The sequence below is a fragment of the Rhinolophus sinicus genome, linkage group LG01 (assembly GCF_036562045.2).
Source record: "Rhinolophus sinicus isolate RSC01 linkage group LG01, ASM3656204v1, whole genome shotgun sequence".
Lineage (NCBI taxonomy): Eukaryota > Metazoa > Chordata > Mammalia > Chiroptera > Rhinolophidae > Rhinolophus > Rhinolophus sinicus.
Window position 1 is genome coordinate 96,753,155 of NC_133751.1, and position 10,790 is coordinate 96,763,944.

General features: G+C 37.7%; 1 pseudogene; it reads right to left on the bottom strand.

Moving 5' to 3' along the window:
• Nucleotides 1-1,804: 1,804 nt before the first annotated feature.
• Nucleotides 1,805-2,669, bottom strand: LOC109452786 (putative monooxygenase p33MONOX; annotated as a pseudogene).
• Between the last annotated feature and the right edge of the window lie 8,121 nt (nucleotides 2,670-10,790).

The window sequence follows — 10,790 nt, forward strand, 5'->3', positions numbered from 1 at the left end:
GTGTTAAATAACTGCTACTAATATTATCATACTAATATTATTCAACAAATTTAAATTTTGTGAACACATGTCTAAAATATTAAAATTTTACTGTATAATTTGGACCATTCAATAGAAGCAAATTTGTCCTTTTTTATTTAAATATTTTAGCAAATCAATTTGCTTTATAGAATGCATTATCTTCCATTTAAATAGCATAACACTGGGGCATATATAATTAAATTTAAATGGATTTCAATTAAACTAGGATTTAATTCATCAGTCAGAATTAATCGTCCATTTTTTTTTTCATGAAAGAAATTCTGGTTTTATATATAAAAAGACATATGTATAAGTCTTTTTTTGTTTTTTGCGAAAGTGGTAAGATTTTTATTGTCAAAAGAAGAGATACCAACATAACAGAAGACAAATAAATTAATTGTCTGATCATTTGAGGCTCCAGGGCTTCTGTATGGAAAGGCCAGCTCAGCTCCTTATGTAGACACGATTCTGTTCAAAGCGAAAACAGTGGGGACTTGAGACTGTTGAGGACAATGACTGACCTTGTCCACAGTGAGCAGGTGAACAGGCAACGTGTTCCCTGACTCCTGTCCTCAGGAAGCTCTGTGTTTATACAGGTACCGTGTTTCCCCGAAAATAAGACCTAGCTGGATAATCAGCTCTAATGCGGCTTTTGGAGAAAAAATTAATATAAGGTCCGGTCTTATTTTACTATAAGACCTGGTATAATATAATACCAGGTCTTATATTAATTTTTGCTTCGAAAGACGCATTAGAGCTGATTGTCCGACTAGGTCTTATTTTCAGGGAAACAGGGTATGAGGCTCATTTAGGGGGAAATGATTGCATATAGGAAGTTTTTTCCTTCTCCCACCTCTCAGGCCCTGGTTTGAACAAGGAAATCAGAACAGAGTGACACAAGTTTCACAGGAACCGCAAGACTATAATCTACATATCATTCCCCCCTTCTTTACTTTAAAAGAGCTTAACATGCGTTTATCTTGACCAAACCAGTAGGTTGAGTTTTCTCCCTTAGAAAGTTTTAACCAGATTGGAGTTAAATGAATCTCACTTTAAAGTGCAACAGAGGATATGCAGGACTTGCGTTTGTTCTGATCCGTGAAAGAGGTGTGTTCCTGTATCACCACCATCCCCCCCCCCGCCCCCGCGCGCGCACACGCGCATGCACACACACACACACACACACACACACACACACACACACACACTGCAGAGACACTGCCTCTGCCAGAAGAGGGGGGGGGGGCTCAAGTCTAGGCATAGGGAGAGGGTCCCTGCCAAGTCTGGCCTTGCACTGTTCCCAGATCCTAAATAGATCGCAGGTCCCCCTAACTGACAAGGCTGAAGCACACAGCACCAGCACGCGGAGAGAGCCAAGGACCGTCAGTAAGCACCTCTGCACCATGACTGGTCTGTGCAGACGCTGATCGTGGTAAAGGCATCAAGGGGTCTCGGCTTGGGAACAACATAAACATTATTTACCTAGTAAACAATGATCAAAGTTCTTGTCTAGGCTAAATGATCCCAAAATAGTAATGAGGGCCCCATCAATCACTGCTGAGATTCAATCTAACTTTAAATTAAAGCAACACATAATGGAGTTTCTACAGGGACAAGTTTTGCATTGTTTCTTAAAAGCCAGTTATGTCTCCAGCTCTAGCCTCAGTTTAAGAGGTTTTGAAAAAATAAAAATAAAACCAAAACCTTTCCTACCTCAGAGCCATGGTAAAAGAGAAGTGGGTGCAAGACACCCTCTTATACAGAGACCCTGGAAGAGAAAGCTCTAGAAGCTGGTGGGTGTGAGCACATTCAACTCACCGGGTTTGAAATTATGGGTCCGTGGCAGGTGTTTCTTTCGTTCAGTCACCGGGAGGTCGGCCTTGGGCGGCTGGAAGGCTGCTGGACCTTCGGCCATCGGGGGCCTGCACGCGGATCAGTTGCACTGGAGGAGGCTTCCAGGCTCCTCTGCAGGCCTGTGGGGCAAAACCTCCCGAATCAGACTTCTGGAGGGATCTCGGTCCAAAGTGGCTCCATCTATGTGCTGATTTTCTGTCTTTATCCCCATCTCCAGAATGCATGGTGCTAAGATTTGGGCCTGGTAAGGCTGTGGAAGAGCCAGCAGGGATCCAGCCTCTGGGAGGGGCTTGTGCGCAGGGGAGGAGTGGGGGTGATGCTGGGGGGTGGGCTGGGCTGAGGCCGGCGGCTTCTCTTCTCTCGTTCTCTCTCCACTCCGTCGTTTTAGTGTGTGGAGTGCTTCTGCCACTCAAAGGTACTTGGTCTCCTGGGTGGTGAGGCCCTTGTGGAGCGTGTAGCTAGCACCTCTCAGCCCTGCCTGCTGCTTCAAGGCACTGAATGCTCTCCTGGGTGTGTTTTGTGATCAGAGAATTCATGATGCCACGAGTAGCTTTAGTCTTCACCACGGGGACCTTGTCCATATTGTCAATGGCCGATGACAGCTTCACGGCAGGGGAGGAGACGCTGGCCTCTTCGTCCTTCACGTTGGCGAGGTGCTGATATTGCGGTCTGGCATCACTGGCCTCCAAGGAAACGCTTCCCCTGTTGGACGGAGGAGGGGTCATGGGCATAGGGTCCCCCAGGGCGTCACCATAGCTGAATGCCAGGCGGTAAGTCCCGATGGGCAGAGACATGGTGCCTACAAGCCCACTAGGCTCAAGAGCAGGCACTTCTGATTATGCCAATGCCATTGACAGGCTGAGATCCAGGTGCTTTTCTGTAGAGATTTCAGAGCTGAGTTTTTGCTACCGGAGTGAAATAATGTGATGATTACGCTGACAGGCAGGTATTATTAATTCAGAACGTTGTCCAACTGCTGCAAATTAGCCAAGTTGCTCGGGAAGAGCCCATCCATTCTGGAGGTTCTGTTTCCCCGCCGCGGAGCTGCCTGCAGCCAGAGCTCGGGCACTGCCGAGGCTCTCTCAGGGCCCACATTTCCCGAGAGGTTGTGGCGTAATTCCACCCAAGCCGTGGTGAGAGCAGCCTGTGCTGGGGGTGACACTGAAGGCCTCTGGCACCGACCAGGGAGTGCAAGCGGTTGCTGGCCGACAGCCTTTGTGATGAATAATATTTATGTTCTTGATAATTAACATAGAGCTGCAAATTTTATACTTAAATGTAATACACATTTTAGAAGGCACACACTATATATCTCAAATAAGGCATCCTATTTAGTATATTTCGATTAATTCTATAGCTATAATCAGACACGTTTTGTAGCAGTTATAAAAGTTTATTTAAACGAACTTTAATGGGAGCACTGGGAGGCTCCTCTGTCCCTCAATCTCAGGAATATTGCTGCACCAGCATTACATTGAGAAACTATTGTATCACCCCTGCCCCAACAATTTGACTTTGATTATACTGAAGATATCAATACTCCTGAAATGTGTGTGTGTGTGTGTACATACATAATTTATATATGACACGATCCTACCGTGTTGTCATGCAGGATGTCATGTGGGGTCTCAGCTCCCACTCTCCACATAAGAACGCAGGACATGGTGAGGCCAAAAAGGAACACACATGGAGCCATAGGTAGGGGAGTCACACCACTATAGTCTCGTTGGCAGCTGGATTGGAGACACAGGAAGCAGGAGCCACACTATCTGCAACCTGCTGTCCACTTCTCTGCAATCCGCAACCTATACTCTGCTGTGCTAACTTCAATCCACCTTGCCAGCCACCGTCTTCTTGCTAGCCCCCATTTTCTGCTAGTGTAGCCACGGCAGTTATATTAGTGGCCAATGGCTCACTGGTTACAGCTGACGGCCAACCAGCCACAGCTGATGGCCATCCAATCACAGCTGATGGCCATCCAATCACAGTTGATGGCCATCCACCACCTTAGCCAGCACCCCTCCATGTGAGGCCGAGAGCCCAGGAACCGCACTCCTGGCTCTGTCCCCACACCTGTACACTTATTTTGAAACTCAACAAAATAATTGTAAAATTTTCTGATAAAAGTTAGTTTGCAAAACCACGAAATATACTATGAAACAAACAAAAACTATGAGTTGAATAAGCAAAGTATAGCCTACCAAAGAATGAACATATTTTGATTCCACAGTTACTAAGTATCATTGTACTGGCATGAAAATATCAATGAAAAAGAACAGACATTTCAGAAATGGCTATAATTGTATATGGTAATTTAGGATATAAGCAAGTACATGTCACTAAATATTGTCAAAGGGATATTTAATAAGCAATATTGTGATAAATGAACAATTTATAAAAAAATTAGACAAACATATTTTAACATACTGAAAAATAAATTCTAGTTACATTAAAGAGGTAAATAAAAAAATTCAAGTCTTAAGAAAACCTATCCTCTCAAAAATCCTGCAAGATTTTTAAGTGCTAATTGCATAGTATGGACGGGAAAGTTTATCTCAAATATGTAGTCTACTCAAGGTCACTAAGTTAGTTAGCAAAAGAGTAAGGAATCAAATACAAGTTCACTTGAATACAGAATCTATAATTTTCCATTACAATTCTATATGAAATGGCTAGAATAGTGCCTGGCATGTTTTGAACTGGATAAGTTTATCATTGTCAGTAGTGTTGTCATCATCACAATCATCATTATCTATAGAGCTCATCACAATCATCATTATCTATAGAGCTGGAGGAAAGTTGCAGAATTGGATGAAATAAATAATTCAATTTATATATAAATACCACCTGGAAACAATGTAAATTAGTAGTATATGTTTGTATAACACTGGCAAAAGTTAACCAGAGTCGTTAAAATATTTAAACCTCCTGAACTAATAATTCTTGGTAATCATTTCAAGGAAGTAGTAAAAAGTAGATAAATTTGCTTTCTGCACAAAGAGGTTTATTACTGGGTCCAGTGTGTTAGTAAAAAATTGAAAATAATCTAAAATTTAAAGGATTGACATTACTCCACTAATTAAATTATGCTGCATTAGCACAATAGAATATTAGGTACTTATTTTTAAATAACTATGTAGATAATGTAGCAGAAGAAAAGCATTGTAGCAAAAGGAAAAACACAAATATAATCCTGTTAAAATTGCAATTAAACATATCAGTGGTACTTATAGAGAAAACTAGACCATGGACAATCATACCTAGAGTTGCCATTGTGGGGGAATGGAGTATAGGTAACTTTTTTTTCTTTTCTCCTTTTAAAAATCTTTTTTATGTTTCTTCAATTCATAAAATTAGGAGATAATACATTCAGGTAATTTGCTTAAGATATTCATGAGCACAATTATTATTTCCGAATATGGACATAAATATATTTGATATGTAAAAATAATATAAACTTTAATTAGATTGGTTCAGCTATTACAGAATAAATTTAACATATTAAATAATACATATTCACTTTATCTTCCATTTTGTCTAAATTTGGATAAAAATAGATTTTAATCTTTGAATTGGTTCCTAATTAATAAATAATCATTGGGGGGGAGAAATAGTGTCCAAATTTTTATAGGAATCTACTACGATTAAGGCTAAATAATCACTTTGCAGTCGTTGAAGAACCTAAAGCTTTTCTGACTTTTCTGTTCACTAATGTGTCATTTTAAAAGCCAAAATAATAAAACTCTTTCTTCAATAGCTTATCCTTAACCCCATAAATTCATCTTGTGAATGCTAATGGGAAAATAATGACTATGTTCTTCTGTCATAACCGCCACCCTTTCCGTAATAAAGATTGATGATTAATTTAAGTAGGAGAATATTGGCCAAGGAGAAGACAGGAAAAGAGACGGAAATTGTATACAACTTGTGACCTCTTTTTCAAGCTTTAAAGTATGCATGATTTTATCATTTCTACTTCTAGTCATTTAAACGATGAGTTATCCTTATTTTGAAATATTTTTTTAATGAGAAGACTCCTTTACAAATTTATATCCTTAATTAAATTCTACCATTTGCTGTTCCCAATTCTGTAATTCATTGGAACTAAGACATCAATGATTATAGGTTTACTATTATTTCATGAACCACTAAGAAAAAAAAACTACCAATTAAAGTGTGAAGCAATGATTTCTTATCTATTAGATATGTTATTTTGAACTTATATAAGAGAGTTCTTTTAGACTTTAGACAGCAGTTTTATTATACCCTGTTTCCCCGAAAACAAGAGCCAGACCATCAGCTCTAATGCATCTTTTGGAGCAAAAATTAATATAAGACCCGGTCTTATTTGACCAGGTATAATATAATATAATATAATATAATATAATATAATATAATATAATATAATATAATATAATACCAGGTCTTGTTTTACTATAATACTTATATTATATAAGACCAGGCCTTATATTAATTTTTGCTCCAAAAGATGCATTAGAGCTGATGGTCCAGCTAGGTCTTATTTTTGGGGAAACTCAGTATCACTATTGTGCCTACATTAAAAAAAAAGATAAATGGAAGCAAACTAAATTTATTAATACATTTCTAAAACTTCTTTGCACTCAGATCCAACATTTATGAATCTCGCTTCAAATTAGAGTTGTGGTCTTCTTTGTCTACTCGATACTGTCCGCTGTGCCATCAAGGACGATAGTAAGATGGGCATTCTGAAAAGTGCACCATTGTTGTCCTGGGTTTCTTCCAAACAGCTGACACTTGTTCTGTGAGTTTCCATGCCAAGGTTTCCTTGAATATTACCAGATATATTTCTTCTTCCCTTGGGTATTTGCTTAAAGACCCTTTATCAGCAAGTCCTTCACTTATATTTTATGTGTAAACTGCAACAACATCACCCATATTCCTATCCCTCTTCTTTCATTAATTTTCCCTACAGCACTTATTCCCATCTGACATCGAAACATTTCTTTGTTTATTTATTGACTGTGGAAATCAACACCTGCCCTTTTGCTGCTTAATGCCATGACTGTGATCTGTGTGGAAGTTCCAAAGAGATTTAGCCATGCTTACTACTGGGGGAGAAAAATGGTAGCCATGTCCAGTAGAGAACAAAGCTATCAACTCCAAATGACAGACCTGCATGTGGATTTCCCCCCTTTATGCCCAGTAAAAGAAAGCCAAGTTCATCTTTAACAGGCAGCACTCTGTTGGCAGAGTCAGCAGAATGCTACTCAGTCTTGTCCTCCAACAGTATATGTGGAATTGTGTGATCTGGTGACGGATTGTTTAAATACAGTTCATAAAGGTTTATATTCCTTGAGACGTCTCAGTTTTCAGTTCCCTATCACTTTCTTATTCGATCAAGATGGCCTCAGTGATACCCTTGCAAACACTCTCAATTCTTGTGACTTCTTAACGTTTTACAGATCCTCCACATTGATGAAGTCCAGTTCTTCCCTCTATTACTCCTGTTCCCACGTCAACAATCCAATCTGGGAAGACAGCCTTGTAATTATGCTCGCTGGCTATGCATCAAATTTCTGGTTTCCAAACTCAGCTGGGTCCTAACCTTAGACTTTTAGATATGGCTCCAGGATCTGTGCTCAGCATTTTGCATTCAGTTTCTAATTTTGTGCATTCAATGCCCTGCAACATAAAAATTAGACTGAGGACACTGAGGCTAAGAAACGAGAAGCTGAATAATTTGCCTCATTTCACACAGCTAGCAAATGCAAACTGAGATTCAACTTCTTGTTGCTCACAGTCAAGCCCTGCTTTCAACTCAGCTCTCAATCACCTCTTCCTTTTCTACGCCAACAAAGCTCGTGGTAAAATGTAAACCATGGAGGTACTGGCAAAGGATTTTTAAAGTATGTGCTGAGGAATTATGTCTGTATCTAAAAACACATTAGCCTAATGGAGAAATATATCCCATTTTGCATGTATTTTTGTCTACTTTTAAAATTAATGCATGTTTGCTATAGAAAATTTTTGAAAATACGTAATATAAAGAAGAAAATAAAAATCATTCATAATCTCACTACCCAAAGGGGACTACTCTTAACATCTGATTATTTGAAAATGGTTAATAACTTAAGTAAATTAACATTTCAAAATAATTAAATTAATTATAAATATATTTATATAGTTGATATCAGATTATCTATAAAAGCTACCTCCTTCTAAAATTACATAATTATACTGTTAGCATTTTCAGATGTTAATATTTATCATAAATCTTTTTATCTTGACATAATATTGCATTATGTGGCTGTATATGTAATTAACTCAAAGGTAGTCCTGTTGTTATCATTTAATTTTGCCTTATTCCCACTATTATAAATAATGACCAAGTGTAAATTTTTATCAATAAAAGATTTGACTTCATTGCTGTTTATTTCCTTGAGGTAGAGTATGAATCAATATTTAATTCTTTTATTTAAAATGAAACTTTAACTTAATGTGAACCTTTTTCAGAACTTTCCTAGATGGTGATTTTTTTCCAATTAATTAATTAATATATTTATTTATTTATTATTATTTTTTTAATTAAATGTATTGGGGTGACAATTGTTAGTAAAGTTACATAGATTTCAGGTGTACAATTCTATATTACATCATCTATAAATCACATTGTGTGTTCACCACCCAGAGTCAGTTCTCCTTCCATCACCATATATTTGATCCCCTTTACCTTCATCTCCCACCCCCCGCCCCCCTTACCCTCTGGTAACCACTAAACTATTGTCTGTGTCTATGAGTTTTTGTTTCTCATTTGTTTGTCTTGTTCTTTTGTTGTTTTTAGTTTATATACCACATATCAGTGAAATCATATGGTTCTCTGCTTTTTCAGTCTGACTTATTTCTCTTAGCATTATATTCTCAAGATCCATCCATGTTGTCACAAATGGTCCTATTTCATCTTTTCTTACCCGCTGAATAGTATTCCATTGTGTATATATACCACACTTCTTTATTCATTCATCTATCGAAGGACATTTTGGTTGTTTCTGTGTCTTGGCCACCGTAAATAAAGCTGCAGTGAACATTGGAGCACACGTGTCTTTATGGATAAATGTTTTCAGATTTTTTGGGTAGATACCCAGGAGAGGAATTGCTGGGTCATACGGTAATTCTATTCGTAATTTTTTGAGGAACCTCCACACTGCCTTCCATAGCGGCTGCATTCCCACCAACAGTATATGAGGGTTCCTTTTTATCCACAGCCTCTCCAACACTTGTATTGTTGATAGCCATTCTAACTGGGTGACATGATATCTCATTGTGGTATTTATTTGCATTTCTCTGATGACTAGTGATGTTGAGCATTTTTTCATATGTCTATTTGCCATTTGTATGTCCTCTTTGGAGAAATCTCTCTTCAGGTCCTCTGCCCATTTTTCAATTGGGTTGTTTGTTTTTTTGTTGTTGAGTTGCATGAGTTCCTTGTATATTTTGGATATTAGCCCTTATCGAAGGCACTGTTTGCAAAATCTTCTCCCATTCAGTTGGTTGCCTCTTTATTTTGTCGATGGTTTCTTTTGCTGTGCAGAAGCTTTTAAGTTTCATATAGTCCCATTCATTTATTTTAGCTTTTACTTCCCTTGCCTTTGGAGTCAAATTCATAAAATGCTCTTTGAACCCAAGGTCCATAAGTTTAGTACCTATGTTTTCTTCTATGCAGTTTATTGTTTCAGGTCTTATGCTTAAGTCTTTGATCCATTTTGAATTAATTTTGGTACATGGTGACAGATAGCAGTCCAGTTTCATTCTTTTGCACGTGGCTATCCAATTCTCCCAGCACCATTTATTGAAGAGGCTGTCTTTTCTCCATTGTATGTTTTTAGCTTCTTTGTCAAAAATTATCTGTCCATATTTATGTGGTTTTATTTCTGGGTTCTCAATTCTATTCCATTGGTCTATGTGTCTGTTTTTCTGCCAATACCATGCTGTTTTGATTATTGTAGCCCTGTAGTACAAGCTAAAGTCAGGGAGTGTGATACCTCCAGTATTGTTCTTTTTTCTTAAGATTGCTTTGGCTATTCAGGGTCTTTTGTGGTTCCACACAAATCTGATGATTTTTTGTTCTATTTCTTTAAAAAATGCCATTGGGATTTTGATGGGGATTGCATTAAATCTGTATATTGCTTCGAGTAATATGGCCATTTTAACTATGTTGATTCTTCCAATCCATGAGCATGGAATGTTTTTCCATTTTTGTATCTTTTTCAATTTATTTCAAAAATGTCTTGTCGTTTTCAGCATAAAGGTCTTTCACATCCTTGGTTAAGTTTATTCCTAGTTATTTTATTATTTTTGCTGCAATTGCAAAAGGAATTTTTTTAAATTTCTTTTTCTGAGATTTCATTGTTAGTATATAGGAATGCAATGGACTTTTGTACGTTGATTTTGTAGCTGGCCACATTACTGTATTCGTTGATTGTTTCTAGTAGCTTTTTGGTGGAGTCTTTAGGGTTTTCTATATATAGCATCATGTCATCTGCAAAGAGTGACAATTTAACTTCTTCATTCCCAATTTGGATGCCTTTTATTTCTTTCTCTTGCCTGATTGCTCTGGCGAGGACTTCCAACACTATGTTGAAAAGCAGAGGTGACAGGGGACAGCCCTGTCGTGTTCCTGAACGTAGAGCAAAGGGCTTCAGTTTTTCACCATTAATTATGAGATTAGCTGAGGGTTTGTCATATATGGCCTTTATTATGTTAAGGTATTTTCCTTCTATACCTATTTTATTAAGTGTTTTAATCATAAATGGATGTTGTATCTTGTCAAATGCTTTTTCTGCATCAATTGATATAATCATATGATTTTTGTCCTTTATTTTGTTTATGTGATGTATCACATTAATGGATTTGCTTATGTCGAACCACCATTGTTC